The 27716-nt window shown below is 39.0% G+C and overlaps 1 protein-coding gene across 4 annotated transcripts in view; it reads right to left on the bottom strand.

Moving 5' to 3' along the window:
* The window catches only part of dlgap4b (discs, large (Drosophila) homolog-associated protein 4b), a 139527-nt gene that overhangs the window by 90675 nt on the left and 21136 nt on the right, over nt 1–27716 (bottom strand). For all 4 annotated transcript variants that reach the window (XM_080301373.1, XM_080301375.1, XM_080301374.1 and 1 more), the window contains exon 2: nt 13804–13870. The gene's annotated coding sequence lies outside the window, so the exon portion shown is untranslated. The remainder of the gene's footprint in view (nt 1–13803; nt 13871–27716) is intronic.

Genomic DNA, 27716 nt, shown 5'->3' with positions numbered 1-27716 from the left:
TAGTCTTTATTTGAAGACAACCTTAAAGCAGAAACCAAAGCACAGCCACACAGTCCTCTTGCTAAACGTGTTTGTTGATTATATTTGCCGAAGAGCATTAATGCAGTTCAATCTGGTGCAAAGTAAAATATTAGCTGGGCACTCGTGATAAGTTTATGGTGCAAGCCGGCTCTTCATTATTTAAATAAGCTTCCCAGAAGTGACATGTTGATAATGCTAAAGTTAGCACTGCGTGGCAGCTGTTGGAGCTTAATATAAATCCTTTTTTTTCCCTTTCTAGTGGATTAATAGTGCATGGCCTCTTAAAAAGGTTTATGCAGTTAGATTCTCAGACTAGAGGCTGCCTCTATGTTCATGTTTAGGAAGAATGAGACAGCATTTTTTTTCTTCCACAGAAGTGAACTGTTTCAGATCCAGACTTGGAAAATGCATCGCTGCTTCTGCTGTCTTGTTCAAGGGATCTGTCTATGGATTCAGAATCATTCCTATATAAAATGCCAGGCTTACATACCGCCATTTAATGTTCCAATAAAAGAAATGCCAAAAGTAAGTACAAGAGAACAACTTTCCATAGCTGAGACGTTACTACATTGCTATATATGGTAACTGGCAGCTTAGCCTACAAATGTGCATGAAATGTAGATTTAAAAAAAAGAAGCATGCAGAGCTGATTAGCATGACTTATTAAGTCAGAAGTATAGGACGAACTAATATTCCACATAACTGGCCAAAAGATGACCTCAAGTCTGGACCATAAACCTGACAGACAGGTTCTGGCCAGAACTCAGGAAGGACTTTGCCTCAGAAAGCCATCGAACTATCAAAGCTGAAATGCAGCAATAAGAGAGTTGAAAAATGAGACTGTGTTTTAATTGTAAGACCTTGAAAAACCTCAGAAAAACATATTCTTGATGACTTTATCATCTACTGCAAGACCAAACAATTCAACAACAAAGAAGAAATCTTCTGTGTTATTTCCACAGCTCTATGTCTTTGTCTAGTTCACACACACACACACACACACACACACACACACACACACACACACACACACACACACACACACACACACACACACACACAAACACACACACACACACACACACACACACAGGGTTACTTATTTAATGCACGGTCCAAAACCGCTAGCAGAAGAGCATCACAAAAGTACTGACCATGACTGGCTGGCTCTCTCTTCTCTATTAACCACTTACTCATAAATTATTTTGTCTTATCTTTCCAAGTTACCTACAACTAACCCACCTTATTAAGAGGCTATTTTACAAGTATTACTTCTATTTGTAGTTTTCACAAGAGCCCTCCAAGGTTCTGACACACCTCATTTAATGCTTTTACTACATATATTTTTTACTACTTTCTACATTGTAGATAATACTGAAGACATCAAATAGATGAAGCAAGATATATGGAAATATGTAGCAAAGAGAAAAAAGGTGTTTATATTTTAGATTCCTGAAACTAGACACTCTTTGCTTTGTTGACAGTGCTGCAAACCCTCAGCCTTCTATCAATGAGCTTCATGATGTAGTCACCCAAATGGTTGTCACTTCACAGGTGTGCCTTTTTGGGGCTCATTTTTGCAATTTCTTGCCTTCTTGATAGGGTTGGGACCATCAGTTGTGTTGTGCAGGTTGGTACACAGCTGACAGCCATATTTGACAACTGTTAGAATTCATATTATGGCAAGAACCAATCAGCTAAGTAATGACAGTCCATCATTACTTTAAGAACTGAAGAACTGAATTTCAAGACTGTTGGAAAACCATTTCAGGCAACTACCTCATGAAGCTCATTGAGAGAATGCCAAGAGTGTGCAAAACAGTAATGAAAGCAAAGGGTGGCGATTTGGAAGAATCTAAAATATAAAACATGTTTTGAGTTATTTCACACTTTTTTGTTCACTACATAATTCCATATGTGTTCATTTATAGTTTCGATCCCTTCAGTGAAAGAAAAAAGTCCATTGCGGCCACTTGTGCATTTAAACAACAACAACAAAAAAACAAAACAAAACTCAGATGTCATCTGCTGTTACTTCAAAAAAAGAAAGTTTTGCAATAGGCAAGTTGGCAAAAATGGGTAAAGTAACTTCTCATAAAAGCCTTTGATCAAGATGAGAAAATGGATAAACAAAGGCATGAATTTTGACATGAGTGGTTGGTAAAAGTCTTCTTGGGTGATATATAATAAAGACATCCAGATGAATAGTGTAAATTGTATTGGGTGTATGGTGGATGACGCTTGTAATACAAAATTTGAGATTAAAGTCGGACAATGACAGCTTGCAGGACTTCCTGAAAAGCAGCTCGTCTTCTCACAATATTTTGGCATCAACGAGTTGAGAGAAGGAATTGAAAAGCTAATCCAATGTGAAATATTACTAACACGTTACTTTTAATCAGTGCAGTCTTTCAATATTTCTCGTGACGAAAAATGGACTGCTTATCGTGCTGCAGGGTTATGATCCTGATCTTCTGCCTTTAGTCTGATCTATATGCTCCATTTTTAAGGTTAGCAGACCCATGTGAAATCTTAGTCCAAATATAAATTCGCTAAACGCATGGCAGATAGTTGTAGATGTTGAAACAAAGATCCACAAATAAGGCACAAATACCCTGTACTTACGCACATTTTGCTGCCAACAAGTCAGGTTTTTTGAGGAAACAATGAAACAAGTACATGTGGAATATGCAGGAAAAGTACAGGGTACTTACAGTGTACTTGTTTCATTCTTTCCTGCAATGCCCCTTATTCGCAGGCTGTTTTGTAAAGTTTTACCAGAGATATTTTTTAGCAAAATATTTCTAGCTAATATTTCTAGCTGGTGATTCTAAATTGCCCACAGGTATGAATGTGAGTGTGAATAGTTGTTTGTCTCTCTGTGTTAGCCCTGCAGCAGATTGGTGACTTGCCCAGGGTGTACCCCGCCTCTCGGCCTATGGTAGCAAGGAAAGGTAACCCTGATAAAGATAAAAGGAAGTGAATGGGTGGATGGATGGATATTTATAGCTACTACAATGGTGACTGTCACAGATTTATTAAAAAAAATAACTTTACTAACTGTTTGAAATAGATTTGACTCAAATAGGTTTCAGTGAAGACATCTACTAACTCAGTTTGATCAACGTACAAGGACCGCTGGCATGAATACGCTTCTTTGTGGAGAAAACAGTTCCTGTTTCGCCCCTAACTGTCAAAAATCACACAGTACAAGAAAGCTGTCAATCATCTACAAGGGGATGATAAATGACAAAAATAATATTATAACAATAATAAGTTATAATTCAATAGTTGTGGTAGGGACATATCAAGCCTCATGTCTGGAGAGCACCACAGCAACAAGAGTCAAAGTAGTAAGAGCAGAAAGAGTCTGACACTTCAACCAAACTAATACAAGGAAGCTGCCCAGTGCTTTTTTCTGGAAGCTCCACAGGGGCATTTGGGACCACATGTATTTGCATATTCACACTCCTGCTGTTTAGGATACCAAAACACCTCCTCCATCTGACTTCTAACATCCTAATCTCACATTCTCAATGGCTTTCTAATGACCACTCCTTCTGCAAACATCTTAAGCTCACCACTTCCCACTGTTAATTGTTGCCTATATCCACGATGTCCCTATGTTCACTTCTCCAGGATGAGAGTGATACATGTACTGCACGGTCTCCATCTCTCCATTACTATACAGAACAAACTCCACTGCATGCATAGCCCATCTCTCACAGTTAATAAGAAGAAAAGCCTCTCTGAAAGGCTGTGGAGGTGAGAAGCCTACTGTTAAACGTTTTTGTAGTGAGCTGCTCTCCAGCAGAGCAGTAAAGCTTTGTCACTACAAAAACCACACAGTGAGTTTCCAGTGACATACAACACAGAACGAAAGAATGGGAAATGATGCACATCTGCTGCTGAAGATATATGTAAATGTAGAGATAAATATAGAGACAAATACTATGGCTACTGATTTGGATAATTAAATCAACATCCACAAAAAAGGATTTAAAAAGGTAACAGTGGAAGGAGTGATGGCTTTTGCCGGGGAAAGAAGTTCACAGATGTGACCTAGTAAATACTGTATCTACTTTATCCAGCAGCAGTGCATCATCATCATCATTATTCTAATTTCATTCAGTTTATTCGATTGGATTCAATTTTATTTATACAGCACCAAATCACCACATCCAACAACCCCCCGAGGCAGCATTTGGTGAGGGTGGGAAAGAAAAACTCCCTTTTATAGTAAGAAACCTCTGGCAGGACAAGGCTTATAAAAATGGATCAGGCTCAGGGAGAGGCAGCCATCTGAATGTAGGTGAATGAAGAAGAAACAGTGCATCATGGGAAGCCCCCAGCATCCTAGGTTCAGTTCACCGGATCCAGCCCAAACTATAAGCTTTATCAAAAAGAAAAGTTTTAAGCCTAATCTTAAAAGTAGAGATATCCGGCTCCCTAATCCAAACTGGGAGCTGGTTCCACAGAAGACAGGCCTGAAAGCTGAAGGCTCTGCCTCCCATTCTACTTTTAAATATCCTAAGAGCCACAAGTAAGTCAGCAGTCTCAGAGGGAAACGCTCTACTGGGATGAGACGGTACTGTGAGGTCTTTAAGATTAGATGGGGCCTGATGAGTCAAGAAATCTGGAATCTTCTCTCGTCTCTTTTAGTGCTGACCAAATATTTTAAAAACAGCAAGTTATATCAGTTTGGGAGTCATCCGGTTGTCTTAATTAAATTAGAATAACTTGTTTTGACATTAGCTGTGTTACTTATAAAAATGCATCCTCTGTCCAATTAAAGAGCCCAGCAAACAAATGTCACTCTAGCTCCTGTTTAAATCACAGCTAAAACAAGCTACACTCTATAAGAGATCTTCAGGGGAGGATAACAAAGAATCAGTGTGAGGTTTCGCACTTTGAATTTTCCATACGGTCCAATTACTGCTTTAATTGAGGCCAGTCTTGTTAATTAGCAACATAAACTGGATTGTTGAAAAAATGAAGCACGAGTGTGGAGGAGATGAAAAGAGGCTGAGAGACGTGCAGAGAAAAAGAAAGAACACAAGGTGTCTGAAAGGTTGAAACTATAATTGGACTTGTAAACACACAAAAACATTGTTACCGTTGACACTGTCATTAAATCATCACATTGCTGGTTTTTGCTTTTGCTTATTATTATAAAGTATATTTGATTAAATAAGTGGCTGTAGAGCAAACACACTATCAGCATACAGACTGTTTGTCTATAAGCTCTCACTGTGCTTTTCTTTAACCTGGTGACAGGTTACCAACTAGTACCTGTCACCAGGTTAAAGTCAGGGATAATAGAAAATTTAGAATAACAATGGAAAAAGAGCCCTGTTGTGAAAGCAGACAAGGAAGGTGAAGAGGGAGGAACCAAAAGTAAAACAGGAATGAACCGTTGATGGCACCCACTGAATGGAGTGCTTCAGGACTTCCAGAGGTTCAAAAGTGACATTCAGTTGGTGCTGGCACCTCAGAAAATGGATAAAAACACTTTCATTGAGGTTTCCCGAGGAAAGGATCTGCTGTGAATGTGATGCAATAAATCTTTTGGTTAGAATTTATGCATTTTACCACACTGGTGAGAATAAAAGAACCAAAGAGCAAAGAGAAAATGGTGTTCATCCTAAGCCCATGACTGGACGACTGAATAACGATGGACTAAAACAGCCTTTGGAAACCACAGGAATATTTTAAATCAGTTGTGTATGACACTCAAATATATTAGAAGCAGTCATAGTTGACTCTCAAAAGCAGTGTTTGTCTATTATCACCGCATATTTTAAAAAAGATAAAAGCCTAATTAATGCCAGCCAAGCAAGCATCGAGTCAAACACTTCATAAGTGGTGCTTATTCAGTAGTGTGTATAAACCTCTATAAAAGTTTCTGTGATTTGAGCTAAAAATTAAATTAAACATAAAAAACCAGGCCTGTACCGTGCTGTACAACTAAAGCTTCCACTTTTCATTGAGTGATGCACGCATGCAGTGTTATTGTCACTGATAGCAGGATTACTGATCACTACATTGTGAAAGAGTCTGTGTGTTATCTTTGTATTCAACTCAAGTCAGAAGGGGACTTGAGTCGAATGCTAATGCCTTGCTCCCACAAAGCACAGCACCAGAAACTGGAGGCATTTTATTTGGCAGTACACAGGCGCTATAGTACACAAAGGGCCTTTTAGATTGGATTTAGAAGTAAAATGCCACAGTCAGACTAGGGAAAACAGAGGTTGGAGACTGGGGCACAACCGGAATTACTTCACATCTTGTTGCTTTGAAGATGAGGACCAGGTCTGCGACCACTCGCAGTCAGTTGGAATCTTCAAAGCATCTTTGGTGCATCGAGACGGCGATTAAACAACAACAACAACAAGCAACCTTGCTTTTACATACAGCCAGAGTTGGGCATCTGGTTGCAACAAAATGTGCGACTCTTATAAAGAGTTATGTCAGGAAGGGCATCCATCACCAAATTAATCATGCGGGTCATAAGAAATCTGGTTTCCATACTAGATCCATGAGGACCTGGGTTAACAACAACTGCTTCCTGGATGTATTAAAAGAGGACATGCAGAGGGTTGGTGTGACAGAGGAGGATGCTAGAGAGAAGGTGAGATGAAGGTCAATGATCTGTTGTTGGGACGCCTAAAGAAGACTCTTTGCTGGAGGGGTGGAGAGTAGCATTCAGGAGACTGTTTTTTCCTCTCCCAGCTGGTTTCATTTTCATGTCTTAACTTCACTTTCACTCACCGGGTACGGTCTGCACACCATGCCACAACCCAATTTTTCCTAGATGATCAATGTCATTTATGTCAGTGGCTTAATACACAGTACAGAAATGCCATGTCATCGTGTAGTGATATCATATTAGTAGATTTAGACAATATTTGATCCTAATAATACTGTAATGCAAAGCAATGTAAGGTGAAATAAAATAATCAAGAATATTGACCCATATCCTGCTCTATCCAGATAATAAAATATAGCTGATGTCAAACCAGTCAGCTTATCAAGTGGGTTTCCACCTGGCAGCATTTTAATCAGAATATAGTTCAGGGCAGTGAAGCTGATGCTGCCAGCTGGGTGGTTTCAATGCGTCTGTGACCTAGCCTGACACAAAGGTGATAAACAGGGTCAAATTTTACGCATCATGTTGTCATCCTCAATTCACATCAGAGTGATTTGTTGTTGTTTTTTTCTCTCAGAACACTATTTGATATCAAATTTGGAAAAAAGGGGAAAAAACCCTCCTTGTCTGCTCATCTCCTCATCCAGCGATCCCTACCAAATGAGCAGCTCACTGAGGTTCAGTCTATTAATCTTGTCAAATGGATTCAGAGAGCAAGGATATTATAGACAGACATCAGCTCAGGACAGGGGACCAGATGGCTTTGCAAAATGGAGAGAACAATAAAAAGAGGAAAAAGGAGAGAAACTGAGTGCAAAAAGCACCCCATAAAAGTGCAGAATGGGAAGGGATAACATTTTTCAGGAGTGAGACATCATGGAGAGACATTCACATGGATGAAGGAGTCAGTGAAAATGACAGGCTATGGCTCCTGCTGTCACTGGCTCTCAGATGTTAAGTCATAGTGCTTTCCTTGACAACTTGCTGTCATTACATGCGGCAGAAATACAGATCCCTGTTGAATTATGCATGGGTGGGGGTAAGATAAAGACTAAGTCAGGTATCAAGACAAAAGCGGCAACACATGTATGTGAAGAAGAAAAAACCCACACAGGGAATCACAGAAGGACAGATGACCTCAGCTCTGTTACTTTATTGATACATTGCTGCGGTCATCTTTCAGGCAAAAGAAGGCCCTTGATGTGACACACAGTCCAAGCTTAAACTTCAATGTAAAATATAACCTGTCTTCCATGACTGCACTCCTCGGTGGTGATAAAAATAACAGGCAGAGCAGCCATACGGTGGGATAATCTACAAAAGTCTCCAAGTGTGGCAGATAAGACAGAGCTTATAAATAAATTACTTGGGTGAAAAAATTACCTTGAGATGAGAACTTTATCTGGGACTTTGATATTAATTCCATATAGAATGAGGATGTAAGAATACAAAGGATCTGATGTAATTTACAGGATCAGGTGATGCACCTGAAATGAATGTTTCATTTCACGCCACAGGGATTAAAACCTATTAATTACTTGTATTATAAACCTATTATTTGCATTAAGTATTCTTTAATAATCTGTAGATGCACAGTTGCCCTACATTAGGTTCTCATAGTAATCATTTGGACATTTCAGAGACCTTTTCTCAGTTACATGCTAACAATAGTAAATGTTTCTTTAATACATTAAAATAATATTAATAGAGGCTCGGCATGTCTATTTAAACATACTTTTTTTCTTCAAATGTTAACTGAAATGAGATCACACATGAGAAACTGAAGCATCCATCACTGTCACAGTAATTAGGTTACATCATTCATATCATAGAGGTTTTTAAGGGAACCATTAATTGGAAGTGAGGTTATTAAAATAGAACTCATGGGTTAATAATAGGCACATTTACCCAGATATTAATTTCTCATCTCACAAAATAACCAAATGAGAATAATGAGTAAAAAGAATAGCAGAATAAAACCATTGCTATTAAACGTATTTCTATTTTTGGTGATTTCCATTTTTAGGCAGAGCTGTCTGTGAGATATAAAAGCTGGTGGTGGTTCATGATGGCAAACAGTGAAACAGACTAGGGCTGGGCTATATCATACCATTCACGGTAATACCGGTGTAATTTTGGGCAACGATAGGAAAATGACATATCGCGATAGAATATGGGTAAAACACGTATGCGCAGTGCCTTTGTTTACATACGCACATGGCGGCGACGCAGAATGAGAAGAGCGAAAGTGGATCGTTAAATGAAACAGATGAACCAGAATTGGTTTGTAAAAATGCTGGAACTTCAGTGGTGTGGAACTGGTTAGGCTTTCGTCCGTCAGATACACAACAAAGCACTATTTTTGGTAGCGCATGCTAGCAGGCCGTCGTTATTACCGTTATTATACAGCACACTTAAAATCAATCCTTTGATTTTTCTGAAAATCGACAGTGCCCTTTATAATCCCGTGTGCCTTATGTATGAATTCTGGTTGTGTTTACTGACCTCGAAACGATTTTATGTACATGGGGCTCGAAAATCTGTCAAATGTTTTAGTGTGACTTTGCTAAGCTACGAAGCCGCACCACATGATGGATTGTCGGAGCATTACGGCTATATTAGGCAGGCGCCTCGTGGAGTGATACGTACTGTGCTTCAACATAATATTACTGTATTGTGTCCCATATGGAAAAGATATATATAAATCTTATAAAGTTTGTACCTGTCTTGTGTGAAACTTGTATGAAAAGCATATAAGAGTGAAAACAGATATAAGATCCCTTGAAAAATTATATAATGAAACTTGTATGTTTTGGATACTTACTAAAACAATGTATGAAATTAATGAGAAAGTGGCGACTTTCATGAGTAATCACATATAAGTTTTTACTATTTCTTTTCCAACCTCTTTTTAAGTTTTGTGGATATTATACATGGTTATGCTCAGGGTATGTCTGCCAATTTCCACTGGAAATGCCTTTTGGTTAAACTGTCAGCAAGGAATTTGCACTGTTACATTTTTATATAACTTTAATGCACATAAAAAAGCAGCTGCTTGTTTAAGTGAAAATACATAGATGGGGTATTTTGCACTAATAAAGTTGTGGAGTTGTAAAGTATTTTGTCTAGTGTCAATTATATCGTCAGTTATATCGTTATCGCAAATTTTCAAATGTATATCGTGATAAATATTTTTGGTCATATCGCCCTGCTCTAAAACAGACACAACTATATCTAGCGAAAGGGTAATCAGGGATAGGCACAAGCTAGTGATTCGTGCAGAAGTTGTCAAACAAGTAGTCCAGAGTAAGAGAGACTCTCTGTGCTGCCCAGACGTTTTTTTACAGAGACATTAGCAAAAGGGAAAGAGACAGACTGAAGTTTACAACGTGTATGTACTTTCATTAATTGTATCATGACCGCTTAGGTTTGACAATACTGCATGCAGGCAATGGCAGGTCAGCTAATCATCAGGAGTGGTTTATTAACATTGTGTCAAAAAAAAAAATCTATTCAAACCCCCACATAGGTTGATTTTGGGAAAAAAGGTTAAAAATAAGAAAGAAGACACTGAGAGGGAGGGAGAGAGGCAGAGAGACAGAAATGAAAAGGCAGAAGCTTTAAAAGCTTTGGGAAGGATTTGTATCCAATAAGCCATGGTGAGGATTAAACCATGTTAATGCAACACAACACATGCCTACACAAACTGGACACAGTGCACACAGCACTCTCGCTCAACACACACATACACACACGCGCGAAGACTAAATCTATTATATTAATGTAAATTTTATAATAAAAAAATGATGCAAACATCTAATGACTCACTGTACAGGGATAGTTCCCAGTGATTATTAAAACAAGCGAAGCTGTGCCTTTTATCGTGTCAGCAATACTTCTGTTCGTTTGGCCGAAGTAGACTCAGCATTCTAAAAACAAGTTGTATGAAATCACCTTGTGTGAGGCGATGTACTGCAACTCCATTAAAGCCAATCCATTGCCTCTATGCAAATTAATGGAACAAAGTGTTCTCATGAGACACAAAATCCCCTGCAGGACTGCAACCTTGGCTTAGGGCTCCTGTATACAGCTGAGAGGCACATAATTTTCTCCACCATTATCTACAATGCTGTGTAATTAGTTTAAGTTTAGAACAACAAAAGAAATATATTAGAAGATCTTAGAGTGGGCGGAAGATATTCCTGGCCACACATTAGAATACAGTGTCTGTTTTGTCTTGAATAAGAAAGTTGTAAAGGTTGTCAGCGTGTCAGTTGCTTCTGACAGATCAGTACAGCGCTTAATAAAAACAGAAACAGAAATAAAAACAGAAAATTGAAACCAAGTCTGATCAAAGTAATCGATTGCAGGCTGAAAGCAGGCTGTCTTTTATGCAGTGAGGCCCAGTTTCAAGATGTGAAGAAACCAACTAAACACGCCATAATCCCTATTTCAACATTGATGCTCTACAGTGTGTTTCCCTGAAAAAAGAACACAAGGAAAATCTGAGCATGTTTACTGTGCGCTCAGTTCAGTTTAACAGGGCAAATATTTGATGGAGTTACATACAGTTGCTTCTCCTGGATAATCGCAAACAGCTCTGCCCTTTTAGTTTTACATAAACAATCCTGAATAAATGCATTCACTTTATCTTTGCAGACAGCATCCACACGATTAACATATGCATTTATGACAATAACCATTTGAATTCCAAATGTGTGAGTGTTCGATTGTTCACTGTCACCAATTAAATTCACATAATGGACAAAATAAAATTTTGCATGTAGTGATTTTATGTATCTAATTAGCACTAATATGAAATGCAGTATTATATATGATGGTGCTTCTTACAGCCGTTGATTAACACAATATTAACAGCAAACAAAAGTGCAGCGTATAATGTTTGTGTGATTAATAAACAGCAATACTGGATCAAATCCTAAGAGGATACTAAATGGTGAGTAGAGAGGCACTTTACATGTCTTACTATGTTAATGAAAACAGGGGAATTATGTAAATTATTGAGACAAAGCACATCTGTTAACTAAGAAGAGGCTGATTTTTGTAAAGTCAAATATAACAGGCATATCTTGTTTTTCTCTCTGCTAACGCACATTGTTCATGTGCTTTAAATCCATTTAAGAATGTGAGGTGAGTCATTCTAGTTTGAAATGTGCGAGGGCATCATTAGAAAGCGTGTGTTGGAAAAATGCTGACATTTTAGTGGTCTGAGTTTTGTCTTATGTTCGCCAACACGACCAAACAGCGATCTCCAAAAACCTGCATTTTTGATGGTACAGAGCAGAATTACTGCCTTTGGAATTGACAGCATTAGTGTTGAAAGGTTTTAGAGCAATATGCTCCTAACCAGAGGATGTTTTTTCAGGTAAGATCTTGCACATTTCATCAAGACAATGCTAAGTGCATACTGCATCTATTACAGCAGCATAGCCTGCAAGCAGCACCTTTCGTCAACTAAAAACATTTGGACCATCACGAAATGAAAAATACAGCAAAGAAGGCCCCGGACTGTTAATCTGCTAGAATCCTATATCGGACTTGAATAGGACAACATTTCTCTCCGAAATGTCCAGCAACTAAACTCCTTAGTTCCCAGATGTTTGCAGACTTTTGTTAAATACAGAGAAGATGCTACACCGTGGTAAACATAGCCCTGTCCCAACTTTGCTCTTTGCATGTGTTGCTCTCATCAAATTCAAAATGAGCAAACATTTATCTTCAAATTAAACATTTTCTCAGTTTAAACATTTGATTTTCTATTGTGAATAAAATATGAACGTGTGAGATTTGAGACTCTCGCCCTATGGCAGCTGAGATAGGCTTCAGCCCCCCACGACACTGAATTAGACAAACAGAATGAATGGATTGATGGATGGATAGAGATATACAAATTATTGCAGTCTTGTTTACATTTTACACAGCTTCTCAACTCTTCTGGTATTGGAGTTGTATGATTCCTCCCTTCAGTGTACTTTTCTTAGGCAACATTGATTCAATGCAGTCAGTACAATACAGGGGGCAGTATGTGTTCAAACATTTATCAAAGATCTTTTTGTTCGTAAGACTGCAAAAGAGTTAGGCTTTTAAACTTGTCACCTTTGATGTTTCAGCATGCCCCAATGAATGGGCCACTGTTGTGTGTGTTTGTGTTGCAACTCAGTGAAGCAAAAGAAAAAAGAAATCACTAGTGCAGGAACTGCAGGAAGGGTATTGATTTGTGTCTTTGAGTACAAAAACTAAGGAGCTACATTTAATGACGCTGCAAAGTTAGCAAAATACACATTCACAGGGCATTCAAGCACATTTTCTTATTCTCTGTTGGCATGTTCAAAAGAATAAAAAACATAATCTATCTGCTTTCTTTCACATTTGAACTGACTATGAAATCCAGCATCATTCTTAATCTCTCTATGTATCTAATCATACACGAATTCTTCCTTTGCTAGCAGAATAAAGACGTTCAGGTACCTCCCCATGGTTGTTTGGTGGAGTTTTCTCCTATAGATAGCACTGCAGAAGAGATTTGTGCTCAGACTGAAATTAATCCAGTGTGAAATCATCAGTCCAGTCAGTGCTGTACCTCAGGGAAGCCCTGCAAGAGCGAGGGTAGCCATGATGCTGTGCACCACAGCTACATTCCATCAATGCTTGCTGCTCGCGGGCAACACTGTACAAGCATCTAAATGACAAAACATGTCTGTTCATGTTCATCCAACACTAGCATACTTACTGTACTCGTGTTACATTCAAATGATTTAAAATCAAATACTCTGACATTTCTATTCTGATCGGGTTTTAGCCTCAGCAACCACACACCCTCTGAGATTTATTATTCTCGGCAAAGGACAACAAGTTCTGCCTCCCACAGCCTTCAGGATCTATGAGTCTAGGCAAGGTCAAGGCGTGCTGTCTTTATGGAGCTCTTTATGAGCCAGTTCTCCTGGTGGTTAAGCGGCTTTCATGTATTCAACAACAGCAACCAGACAGCGAACATCACATTAGTACTGCACTTATATTGTTCCTGGCAATAAGATGCTAAAATAGGCAATAGATGAAGACGGAACATCAAAGTGGTGATGGGGTGGAGGGAAAAAGAAGTAGATCTACTGTACCTCACTGGGGCGGCCAAAGAGCTTGTTTTTGAGGTCAGTGAAGAGCTGGCTCATAGAGGAAGAAATCCTGTAAAAATAAAGATGCCTTATCAACTTCAGGGATTATAACAGACTGTGTCATTTTAATTTATAGTATGATGAAAATGAAGTTACGAGCCAAGTCCTCTAAGACTCTGTCAGACTTTCGCTAGACAGCTTAACTTTGACTTGCAGAAGTGAGCATTATTATTGCCCTTTCTTCATGTTTTTCATTCTCTTCAATATTGCTTATTGTGTTCCATTCATTTAGAAATTCAATAAGTCTTTGAAGATAAGAAAACATCACATCTTAAGAGATAAAATATTTTAATTAAAAACCCAAGATTAGATTAGGAAAATGCTTCTGGAGGCAATAAATCTGCAGGAACTAGAACAGGAGAAATATTTTTCTGCTTATGCAATATGCCTTCAACAAATTGCTCACTAAAATTATAAAGCAGTAATTTGACTATGTACATCAATTACAAGAAGCTCTTTTTCTTTTTTTGAATTCCTGCAACAGAAAACGCTTTAAACAATTCAGCTTTACTCTGTGCTGCGACAGTCATACAGAAATTTAAAAGCCAAATATTTTTTAAAAAGGCACTAAATATAGACTGCTGTGTCACTCTAGCTTTACTTTTCTTTTTTTCTTCTGAAAGATAGGTTGAAGTTGTCAAAAAATGTGAGACATCTTTCAAAACAGTTTGTTACGTGAGCACATCAGGAGAGAATAAAGAATTTCTCACTCTTTGTTAGTATTTGCGTACATTTAGGCAAATAACTAGGCATAATTGTAATAATGTGTATGCATCTGCTACCAAAGCAGAGTCAAAAATGTTTCTGACATTTTCACAGTCCATCTAATTGTCACGGCTGTGAGCCACGAGTCCAAGTATTGTCAAATGTATTTAGAGAGCTTGAGTGCAATAAAGAAACAACTGTGAACATGGAGGAACTTCCTCAGATAAACATTTTACAGAGGAAACAGCAGTGTCACGGAAGAGGAATAAGGATATGTGGTGGCCCAGCGAGGAAAAGATAACAAAATACAGGAAGAAGCAGTGGATGTAAGCTCTTTTCTGATTCCCGAGGGGGAATATTTGGTGTGAGTTCAGTGACAATTTGTGAAAATGGAGTGACGGAGTGTTCCCTGATCTGGTGGCCTGGCTTTTTCAGGGACATTCACACAGGAAGTGATTCACTCATGCTTTGTTGCTGTATTGCAGACCGCCTGATTTAGGAAATGCACCCTGAGAGCTGAGAACCGTAATTGCTGCAATAAATCTGCCAAATTATCTGAAGGAAAACTGTAAAAAATAAAGAAATAAATAAAAACTCACCGACTACATCTATATCAGCCCGGTGTTGTGCAAAACAGACGACTGTTTCAAGTGACAAAGTGGAATATATAACTGATACTTTTCTGAGGAGGACTGAAGTGTTTCAGCTGGGTCTGCTACACTGTAGAGCAGACCTCATTACATCCAGCCATTAAGTTACTGTTCTTGCTAAAACAGCTGCAAGGTCTTCAAAATCAGACACTGGATGTGACTGCTGGCACAATCACAGTTCTGTAAGTGACTATGACTTTGATGCAATACAGCCTAAATGCTAGAGAAAATGAATGAATATTGCACAAAAGACAGGAGAAGGAGAATTACAGCGATGCTATAGTTCATCACTACAGAAGACTGTTAGACAAGCGTTCTTGTAATTTCTTTAAATAGCATTCAGGAATAATTCTCCTGGTTTCTTAAAAGATATTAAAGAGCTCTTCTTTGGACCTAACACGATGCCACACTGCTTTAATGATGCTGAGGTCCGAGCTCAAGGGAGTCCAGTGCATGACTTATAATTTTCCATTCTGTGTTTTTCTATCTTGCAATACTTTTACTGCATTGGCAGTGTGTTTAGGATCATCGCCACGAAGGTGTTTCCAATTAGTTGCCTTCTAGTATTTTATGGTGGATCACAATCAAAATCTGAAGGCACTTTTCTGTGTTTATAATTCCATCAATTTTGACACGATCCCCAACACCACTGGCTGAAACCCAGCATCAAACATGACACAGCCTCCATCATGTTCTAGAGACGGCTGCAGATACTCAGTGGTATATCTCTCTCCTGACCTTCTCCTAACATACTCTTGATATTATGAACCACACTGTGAACTTAATTTTTTGTCCTACATGTTGTAACATAACTACTACACACCAAAAGCTGCTTAAAGACATAATTATGAAAATTTGCAGAATCGTCTGGGTCTCAACTAGCGTAAACCACCTTTCCGATGAAGATGATGAATTGGAGAGACGGCTTGTCATAAAACCATCTTGTGAGTTAGTGGATTAGTTTGCGACCACTCTCTCTCATTCATTCATCTTAGATCTGATGAGCCAGATCTGAGATGATGCAGCAGCCCTGGTTATAGTAATCCATTACCAGCGTTTGTTACACGTTGATTACCAGCCTGTGAAAGTCATTCTACGTGACTTTGTCGAGATCTCCAAAGAACTGCTGATGAACTTCTTGGTAATGTCTGGAGTGATCTATGCACTATCTATTACTACAACTATTACCAAGGGACTAATAAACACTGTATTCACCCAGAGTACAGTAGTCTGGAAGCTGGTAAACCGTTCCCTAATTTAGAGACTCAAGAGTCTGAAACACTGGATCAGAGCACAGTATCTTTGATTTTTGTTGTTGTTTTATACGTTTAATTTTTGTTTCATTTTTATTGCTGCAATAACTGGATTATAAGGAATTTCTGATAGTTCTTGTTTTGAATATGAATATAACCCAGCAGGTATTGGAAAAATAACAGAACCAAGACAGTGGTATATGCACATTTTACAATGTTAGAGTTTCAACAGTTCACGGTGGAATTAATCATCTGCTACTGAGACAATGAAAAGTACATATTGTGTCTTTAGTATTCGTTAAATGATTTGTTGTTTGCTGTTGGTGGAGGCCAAGTAATGTATTAAGCTGTTAAATTTAGCAGTTTCTCTATTACGTAAGCACAGCCACCGTTTAAGGTCCAAATGACTGAAAAATAGCAGTTCAAGGTAAACTTGACTTCAACTCATATTACTTGAATTTCTAATCAAGTATTTACTGCTGAAAGTTTAACTTCTTAGTATTTCAACAATAAACCCTCACACTGGCTTTGTGAGATGTAAAAAATGTGAAGATTATGTTGCTCACCTGCAAAGGTTTTTTCTTTTTTTCTTGTTCTTACATTTAAGTTCCATGAAAGAGAACGACACGGCTCCAGAGTTGCACATTGTTTATTTTATTTGCCCCCACATCATGTGGCCGTGATGAGCCACAGAGGTAGGGCTGATCAGTAACTTTAAGGCCAACACCTCAGGCCTAACCCTGAACTACTTCAAGCATAAATTAAGTCTGCTCCCTTGGGTTCATCTTTCATTAGCCACGGGTCATTTGTGCATTTCATGTGTGTTAATGTGCCACAGTAAGTTCCCTGTGACAAAATTTGCATGAGTGAATGAGTTCACCCCCCCCCCCCCCCCCCCCCACACACACACACACATAGAAATGTCAAATACTTCCAACTCCCTCCAAATTTTTCCTGGAGCATAACTGACAGCCTTCAAGCCATAATCAACGTGTCTGTAGCATTCATGAAACTGTAATTAACCTTTTCACCAAAGTAATATTACAAACAGCATAAACAAGACAGAGAAGCATATCTTCTAGGGCCAAAAAACCCTTCACACTCAGTGGGCTTGCATGAGGGAAGTGTTTTTGGCCACCAGATCTTTTTTTTTTAAATCTTTTTCTACCAACATGCACATAAAGATGACCATGTTATGTTAACTTTGCCTGGAAAACAGCTAACAGCTGAAGCCAGATGCATAAAACCATGAGTAAACATGTATATATGACGTTCTATTACTATGTATATGATTTCACGAAGAAATATGTATGTCAAGAGCTCAGAGTGCTCATAATATGTCTAATATCTCATTCAGATTTGCATTTAGATTACACATCATTCCAGCCTCTAGTATATAATATAGTTAGTTGTATGCTGATATATTGTGTTGATTTTGGGAAACGACTGATCATTGCTCAAACGTATTATAAATGAGGTCAGTACCGCAGTGTTCATCCAAGTTGAAAAACAAAAGCTGCATGAATAAGAAACAATAATGTGATGGCTAATACATTGGCTTTACACTACTGCATATACACTACTGCATATATTGAGGTCATTAATTCTGCCAATATAACATTGATCTTGGAGAGTGCACAAGGCTTTGATTTTTGCATTTTGAATTATGGTGCACTGCCAGCCTCTGGAGCTCTTAGGGTCACATGAGGAGGAAAAAAAAAACAATTTCAAGTGACTGAGCAGTGTTTAGTGACGAGTGCAGATCCTCCCAGCAGAGTTTTGCTGCAGGGCTGGCTCGCCCGTGTACAAGCTAAACTCCTCATTGTAGTTCACGGTGTTCTGGTTTCTCGCAGCTTGAACTGCACAAACAGTAACAGTAAGTGCTAACCAGGAGGCCTGAATGCAGCAGAAACTCACTGAAGCAACATTATCCTGCTGAATTAGCTCAGCTTTCCTGTGACACACTTTTGGCTTGGAGGCAGCGTCTCTGAGCAAGATCTAAACATTTCATTGCAGGTCGCATAGCATGTCTGCTGCTCATCAGCCCCTGGTCTTTGTGATCACTCATTCATCTCTTCTGCCTCTTATTGTTCACCCACAAAACTTTTTTTTTGCCACTCTGTCTAATTGCTTTCTCATAAACCCTGCGCACACATTGCTTTTCATATGTCAGATTTTCTTTCTCTTATCTTTTTTGCATGCTGGGAGTTGATCATTCACAATCCTGCTTTGATCTGACTGGAGGAGCTGCTTTGCAAATAAACAATCAACACGCTCCCCTCCTCTCCTTAATCCTGCTCTTTTCATTTTCACTATCACATAACAAAAGGCGTAATGCCAGCAGAGAATACCCCACTGAGACACTGATGCCAAAAATTCTGTTTTCAAATACATAAACATCACATCATATTCCTGTCTCATTTGTTTCTGTCTGCAGTATATAGTAAACTGTACATACGTATGATATCTATCTATCTATCTATCTATCTATCTATCTATCTATCTATCTATCTATCTATCTATCTATCTATCTATCTATCTATCTATCTATCTATCTATCTATCTATCTATCTATCTATCTATCTATCTATCTATCTATCTATCTATCTGTTTGTTTGAAAAGGATTTGTAGATAGAAAACACATGTACATCACCGTCACCACCACTACTGGGCTCACTGTCACCCACACATGTTAAGATCACTATGATGCTAATTTTTCCACTAGGTGACTATGTGGTCATTACATCTGTTAGTCATGTAAGCAAAACATAGAGTATTTTTTTTTTATCAACCACACTCACTTTGCTCCATGGTTACATTAAATTACAGGGCAGAGTGCTCAGTTTGCTCTCATATTTTTCCTTTGTTCTGAACAGCAATGTTTGGCTATCCCTATTGTGATCAAATGTCACTTGCTGAAGCTCGCTCCTGAGAGAATACTGCAAAAGGCTGCTTTGCTATGTGAGTGCTACTTTCTTGCTCTACTTCCTGCTCTACTTCTTGTCCCCTATAAGTGACCTTGCTGTGGCATACTTTCTTTAGCTAGTCCATCAATGCTGACAAATGTTGATGCTATTGCAAGAGTTTTTCTTTATTATGTTTAAAACCTTTTAAATGGTAAGATAACAAAAGGCAAGACACAATAGAAGATACAGCACCAACTAACCACCACTATGAATTTGATTGTAATATCTTATACAGTGATTACTGTGAAAACTCTTAGAGGCATTTACGGTTCTGAGACGATGAATGTTAACAAGCCTGGTGAACAGGATTTGCTCTTTTGGGTCCCCCTGAAGATGCAATTTCTGGTTTTGAGTGAAATACCCAGTCAACCACTGGCCTCACACACAGAGCAGCGAAACGTGGATCAAGCTTGCAGTTAGACAGCAATTAAACAAAATTCTGCAATGCGGCACCTTGCCTCAGGGTTTTGCAGAGGAGGGTGTGTTTCATTGTGCTTTATAATTTAACACATGAAACAATCAGAAAAATATGTCCCTCATTTTCACGGCCTTGTTCAAATTAACACCACTTACTTTTACCATTCACTCTGTGACCACTGGTACAATCGCTCTCTGTCTCACTACTCACTAAAACTTCAAAGCTTTGCTGTGCCCTTAAGAAGACTAGTAGAATTGGAGATGACTCTGATGTAGTTGTTTGAAGAAGTCGGGGTGAAATAGAAGTCGGGGATAGAGAGTTGGGATAGGGATGGCTAGGCTGGATAGTTAGAGCCATCTACTGATCAGAAACTTGGTGGTTTGATCCCCGGCTGCTCCAGTCTGCATACCAAATATCCTTGGGCAAGATACTAACCCCAAGTTTTTTTTTCTGATGCATCCATCGGAGTATGACTGGTAGATAGAAACCATTTAACCCTTGTATGGTGTTCGGGTCTGTGAGACCCGTGTTCAGTTTTTTTCAAAAGAAAAATTAAACAATTAATTATTTTTTCACGTGTAAATGTGTTGTGTCTTTCCACTCACTCCACTTGATTATAACTGATTTATTTATAACATTTTATATAAAAGAAAAACGAGAAGCACATTAATTCATAAATGTGATCTAACAAAGGTAAAGGGAAAAAATTAACCATGTTTGCTGTTCATATGTCTTGTAATTGGGATGAAGTAAACATCTGTTGAGTAATTTAACATAAAATTGTTTGATAGTGTTAATTTGGAAAGCCAAAACTCTAGCGGGTCCACCAGACCCATGAACACTGGCTGAGTAACAAAAATACGAACACCACACAAGGGTTAAGTATAATGGGTGAATATGGATGAATCAGCCATGTTGTATAAATGGTAAATGGCCTGTATTTGTATTAGAGATGGCACGATACCACTTTTTTATGTCCGATACCTGTCATGGTCTCCGTGCCTGCCCGGCCGGCCCCACAAGGCTACATTTGCTGTTTCGGTTCTCTCCCTCTCTGCCTGGGTGGAGCTCACTGTGGGCTCCCGCCCTTGGCCCACACACCTGACAACAACAATGTCATCACCGGGAGCACTATTTGAGGATGGAACACAGATCCTCTCGTCGCTGGATGATTGTACTACTGACGTTAGTGTTCTCACAGCTCCTGTGGACTTGTGCTTCGTGATTAGTTTGTGACTTCCCTTCTCTTCTGCTTCAGACCTTCCCCCCCGGACCTGCGACCTCCCTGCCATGTGAACGTGTGTGAGTGTGGGCAAGAAGACGTGAGCGAGTGTGAGAGAGCTACCCTGTGATTCCCTGGAGTTTTGGTTTCCCTTCACTGTATATATATTGTGCACTGGAACTGTAAATAAACTGCATTTTGGAGACATCTAACCGCTCTGCGTTTGAGTCCCTATAACCAGATCATGACAATACCGATACCATAAATTTGGATATCGGCCGATACCGATATGAATCCGATAAAGTGGTTTTTAATAAATAAAACAGTTTTTTTAATATCTTGCTGCATTTTGTATAAGTTCAAACTCAAGTTTTAAAAAATAAAACACTAAAGCTATTCTGTTATACCTGTATGCAAAAAATACACTGCACCCAAAATATTTCATAGTTCAGCAATACTGTCTATCCTCCCTATTCTGGTATTTTAAAGAGTAAGCAACCTAACTAATAGGGTTCCAAACTCCCAGCAAAAAAAAAAAAATAGGGAACCACCCTCCACCTTATGATGCTTAATCGACGTAATCAACTTTAATTTGATGCAGTGTGAAAAAAATGCACAGAATTAAATTATTTTTCAAATAATTAAATAGATTCAACATCTTTCTTCAACAGAACTGCAGACTGCACAGATGGTACCTTCCCAAAGGAAAAAGTAGTATAGCTTACTAGGGTATATTAGACTTAATAGTTACTATATACAGTAATGGACTTCTATTCATTTTACATCAGATTAAAACTTTGGGTATAAGATTCAGATAATTCATTATTAAAAGCTAGACATTTTAAATGAGAATAAGAAAGAAAAGTATGTCTTTGTGCCCCCTTTCCCCTGTTAATGCCCTATCGGCCCCCCTGGCTAAACTTTGCTAGATCTGCCCCTGCACAGTTACCAGCGTCAGCTATGTAGAAAAAGATCCTGGTGTACAAAGTAATATTAAATAAATTCTAACAACAGATTATCAAGCTTAAACGCGCTGCTGTTGTTCAGCTGCTGGTTTCCTCTTTCTGGCGCGAAGTGGGTGATAAACAAACAAGAGAGACGGACTCGCGACAGAAAAGCCGATCAGCTTAATCAGTTTCACGATTGAAGTCGCCCCTTTGAGTACTCCAGAATCAGAAAAGTAGTATAATCAGTCCACTTACCAAGTTATAGGATGCATAGGATCTATGCTGTCCTGTGAAAAACTAACTACATCATTACTGCTTGCATTGGAAGTAAGAGGATAAGCAGCACCCAGCTACTGCTAATGAGATGCATTTGATTAACTGATCATAAGCAAAGCAGCCTTGAGCTTTTTAGCTAATTTGCTCCCAGTTTTTCCAGAAATGGATCTACCACCAAATTTACTCTGAGGTCAGACCATGCAATGCCTCAAAAAAACTAGAAAAAACTCAACCGTTAGATCTCAGACTCTACAGGCCTCAGCTAGTATGTAACATGTCAAAGTTCATGACAGTACAATTAGAAAATATCTGAACAAGTATAGCTTTCTTGTAAGGCTTGTCAGGAGAAAGAGTCTACTTTCTAAGAAGAACATGGCAGCCGGCTTAGGCTCGCAAAGTTGACTCTGAACAAACCACAAAACTTCAGCAACAATGTGCTTCTGACAGATGAGGCTAGAGTGGAGATGTTTAGCACAGAAACATGTCAGCACAAACACTTCAAACTGACTGTCAAGTATGGTGGTGGAGAGGTGAAGATTTGGTCTCGTTTTGCAGCCCCAGGAGATGGGCACCTTGCACTCTTCAAGTCGACCACAAACTTCTCTGTATACCTATGTACTCTAGCGGGAAATATGATCTGTACAACTGTTAATACTTGGCCCAAACTGGGTCATGCAACAGGACAATGATCCAAAGCACAGCAAATCTACAAAAGAACCTCTCAAAAAGAAAGGAATCAAGGTGCTGTCCAGGGTTATGAATAGGATCAAAGTCCAAATGTCAACCTGACTGAAACGCTGTGTCGGCACCTTAAGTGAGCATTATAAATGAATGCCAGCAAATGAAACGAGGCAAAAATCTAGAGTAGGGTAAAATTCCTCCGCAAGCATGTGAGAGATCGAGAAAGTCATACAGAATACAGGTTCTATAAGATATTGAACTGTGAAATGTGCCCAAACGTTACACAATCGCATACTGCCATGTGATGTACAATGGCTTATCCAGCCTAACCAGTGCAGACAAATCACTGGTCACTGGAAATATTCACTCAGTATTAGATCAATGAGAACATCATATTGCTTAGAGAACTATAAATCACCATGATGACTGCTTGGAAAAATACACCTAAAACCAACTTCAGTGTATCAGCCATCATTGAGCTAAGAGTGTCTCTCATCTGATTGCCCATGGGACTCCTTGCTATGGTAACAACCCCACTAATGACCACCATTGTGGCAACAGCTGCAGTCGTAGCAACAGTTGGCTATTGCAGCTTTTTCACACAGAGACAAAAGGACAAGAGGGTGAGGAGGAGAGGGCAGGAGGCTTTCTGTCATCCGCAGTCAGATGGGGCATGCATTAGCATCTGGTGAAGCTCCTCTCGATTCATCCTGTTTTTTAATCTCTTCATCTGTCTTTTATCTGTAGGTTACCTCATTTTCAAGAGATAACTGACCGCTTAATTCTCAGACAAATGGATTTTCAGTTCATAAATGCAGAAATTGTTCCCATCATCCCCATTACAGTATTCCTCTCTTTTGTTCATTTCTTGCAGCAGCTTCTACCCAAAAAGAAAACAGAAACAATATGTGTTAAGCAGCTCACTCGTCTATCAACCTAATGTCATTCACCCACCCTAGTGATTCTTCCATCCCCCTCTTTTTAGCATCCTTATTCATTTGTTCAAGTTGCACACTATAATTTTTGCATCATATCCTCTCACCTCTCTCATGGCTTCTGCCACCTCATCCCTCACACTGTAATTTACCTTTCTTTATGAGTCTCCAGCTCTAACCTTCTCCCTGCCTCTGTCTCTCCATCAACACCTCCCCTCGGGCTGCGAGTGGCCCGTGTGAGCGAGAGTGCTGAGAGAGCCTGAAATATTGATGTCCCTAGGCGATGGCAACCTCCAGCAGTCTCTGCAGGGGGTACAGGCTGTGGCCACAGCCAGGTCGAGTCAAAGTGGGTTAACTTTAGCATGATGAATGGCCCTGGCGGATGGAGGCAAGGTGCAGTGAAACATGACGGAGTATGTGCGCGTATGAGAAAAACCATGTTATCCCAACTGCCAGCTGGCATCTTCACATCCATCTGGTAATTTGCTCCCAGGTAATCTGGAGCTTTATCCAAGAATGTGTGTGTAAGAAAAGAGTGAACTAATGAGTGGCTTTCCCCCCTTCCCCCCCTTTTTCCCTTATTCCTTGTGGACTAAGCACAGTTCTCCAGTCTGAGATTTGCTAACGGATCTATTTGTTTATGTGCCCTTCCCCCATCCCTCTCTTCTCTTCTGTTGTTTTCCACCATCTTCTTCCATCTCCTTTGACATCTTTCTTCCCCAGTAAGAAACCCATCATCTTCCTCTCTCCTCATTTTCTTCTTGTTAATCACAGACTTAAATTTAACAAAATATATTATTTTCTATGTATCCTAAAGATGCCATCTGCCTTCTTTTCTTATTGACTTTTTCTCTCAAGTGAAGGTGACCTTGTCAAAAGGATCCATAAGAATTGCCATGGAGACGGCATCCAGCTGGATAATGCTTATGGAGAGAGAGGGGGGATGGGAGGGGCAACAGGAAAAGGCAGTATGAGAAAGCAACGGGGTGAAGGCAGATTCATTACAGATGTGTTTTCTCTGACTCCAGATTCACAGTCCCATCACTCAGGTTCAAATTACTATGATACTTGCACTCGCCATCTCTGTCATTCTCTGTCTCTCTGGATTTGTTACTTCATGATTTCTAGGGTAAGCATAGCTCTTGTCCTGATTAATATGTATTTCATTTAAATCAGTTGCCAGGTTATATGTTTATTGTTTTAAACAGCTTTGAAAGACCCATAAGTCTAATTTCCAAAATGAGATATAGCATTCTTGGACTGGGGCAAATGTCTTCATGGCCAAAGAATAAATCTTCTCTCCTTGTACTGAAGTTAGACCCCTTTTCCAAAACACTTAGAGGAAGATAGCAAATAAGTGTGTGTCATATTAAACGATGACACACTGCTTACTTTGTCCAGCAGTAGTTTACTCAGCTGAATATGCCTGAAACTCTGTCACATGCTAATGTGCATCAACTGTAAACACTGATTTGAGCAGAGTAAATAAAAGTACTAGATTGGACCGTCTTCATGCAGAAGATGAATAAATACATTTTCGTTTGTCTCTATGTGGTTAACACATATTTCTTGTTGTTTTAAACCTCTTAGTGGCAGAAATGCGGTTGGAAATTCGGTTGCAGCCTTGATCAAAAATTGATAAGGTGAGAAAAACTGAAAGCGCAAATGCAGCTACGGTTTATATACCTATGTGCTTGTACACAGCAAGAGCTTTTCTCTTTGTACGAAAATAGGCTGATAAGCAATTAGTTTCTTGTCTTTAGCTGCTCTGATCCGTGTTATGATTTCACAATCCAGCTGTGGCACGTACATGAAAATCATTCAAAGATAAAAGGGTAAAAAACAAGAAATTCGTGTTGCCTTTCCAGTGTGACACGGTTATTCTCTATTTCACATACATAAAGAGGAGAACACTCAGTAGCATAAAGTCATTTGAATTCCAAAAAAGGAAAACATGCTTTTTCACTGACAAATTTTCTGCCCACTGGTTGTTTTGTATGTGAGATTCAATCAGGTCTGCAATGCGTCACTCACACAGACGTAGGCAGACATTCACAGCTGCCTGTCAATATTAGGGCCATCCTTTTTTCTAGGCATTGATTCTAAATCTAAATGTATATTTACAGGATATACTTAAGTAAATAAAAGAAACACGGTAGTACTTGATCTATGACAGAGACTATGTTCGATATATGTGTTTATTTTGTGCAGTGCATAGCCTACATATGTGTGCTACATGAACGATTGCGGTATACATTACCATCAGAGGACCACAGTATCTACTGAACCCCAGTCAAAGAAGGAGAAAAAAAGAGAACAGATGTTAAGGCAAAAAAGCCACTGGCCAAATTCATTTTTAATAAACTATTTTAGAAAGAAACACTTGTGGCTGCCTCTTTCATTGACTCCCTCAGGTGCAGCAAGCTGCTGAGTTTTACTTCAGACTGCAGCAGAAATCAGAGTGTTTAACTTTGAGCCAGACTGCAACAGTTTAATCTTGAGTCAAATAAACCCAAAATTGTACCACATATCGTTTCTCACAAGTGAGTCAGAAATGTAATCTATTGTTTATAATGTACCATTTCCATTTGTAATTGCAGCATGTATTACTGTTACTATTATTGGACTTATAGGACAGAACAAGCTCACTACCGGATGGATTCATTGCTGTTCCATAAAGGTCATAAGTCAAACAAACAAGGTGCAACATTAACATTCATAGAACTTGAAACTACATTTTTAATGTAAATCTAATATTCACTCAACTCTTATTGAGACTCCCTTAGTCATTCAAAGAGGAATATGGATTTATAGTATAGGAAGTTTTGAGTCACTCATATGGTGCTGAGTAAGCAGAGTAAAGTGTCTGTTTGCTGGTATTAGGAATTCAAACTTGCTTTTTTGCTAGCAGTGCTCATGAAAGACGTGAGAAAGAACCAAAATATAAAAGGTGTGGGCGAGAAAACCAAAACAAATGGCTGAAAGATGCTAAAATATCCTCTGACGAGCTGAGAACTGCACATTCGTGTGCCAAATCTTACTGGGTTCTTCTCCCCAAATTACACATATAGTCCTGTGAAAAAGAATGTTTTTCATAGGACTTTATGCGGTCATATCAAAAACTAAATGCACCCAATGATTCAGTATTTTGTAGAATCACCTTTAGCAGCAATAACTTGAAGTGATTGTTTTCTGTATGAAGGAATTTTGGTCCACAGTTCAGTTCATTGAGGTTTGCAGACATTCATTCATGGACAGCTTCTGTTCAGTCAGGTTGAGGTCTGAACATGCAGAGGAGTTCATGGTCGACTGAATAGCTGTAAGTGGCTCAGGTCCTGTGACTGCTCAACAAACCCAACGCAACATCTTTTCCCTGTGTGTAGTGGCTAAATATTTCTAAGTTGATGTTGTCTGTCCGATGGACATTACTCCAGAAGTCTTGGTTTATTCACATGCTACTAAACAAACCTGCACTTCCATGTTCTTTTTAGATATGTAAGAAGCTTCCTGGTGGCTGCCCTTCCAAAAAAAAAAAATTCCCAACAGTACTGAATTTTAACATTTAACATGCTAACTAAGGCCTGCAGAGTCTGACGTGTAGCTCTTCAGCAGTTTCTCAGACAACTGCACAAAAGTACAAAAACAGAGAAAACCACAAGTGGAATAATTACTTAATGTGGGTTTGTGCATATGCATGTGTGCAAATCACAAAAGTACAGTGTGTATGAGCTTACCTCTGTATGTATGAGGTCATGCAAACATATGTAATGGTTCGGCCTTGCTGACTGAGAGCAGTGTGGCT

This window comes from Astatotilapia calliptera, chromosome 5 (genome assembly GCF_964374335.1).
Source record: "Astatotilapia calliptera chromosome 5, fAstCal68.1, whole genome shotgun sequence".
In the NCBI taxonomy this organism is placed as follows: Eukaryota; Metazoa; Chordata; class Actinopteri; order Cichliformes; family Cichlidae; genus Astatotilapia; species Astatotilapia calliptera.
Note: the sequence above shows the minus strand (reverse complement) of the source record. Positions and strands in the feature narration are given on the sequence as shown.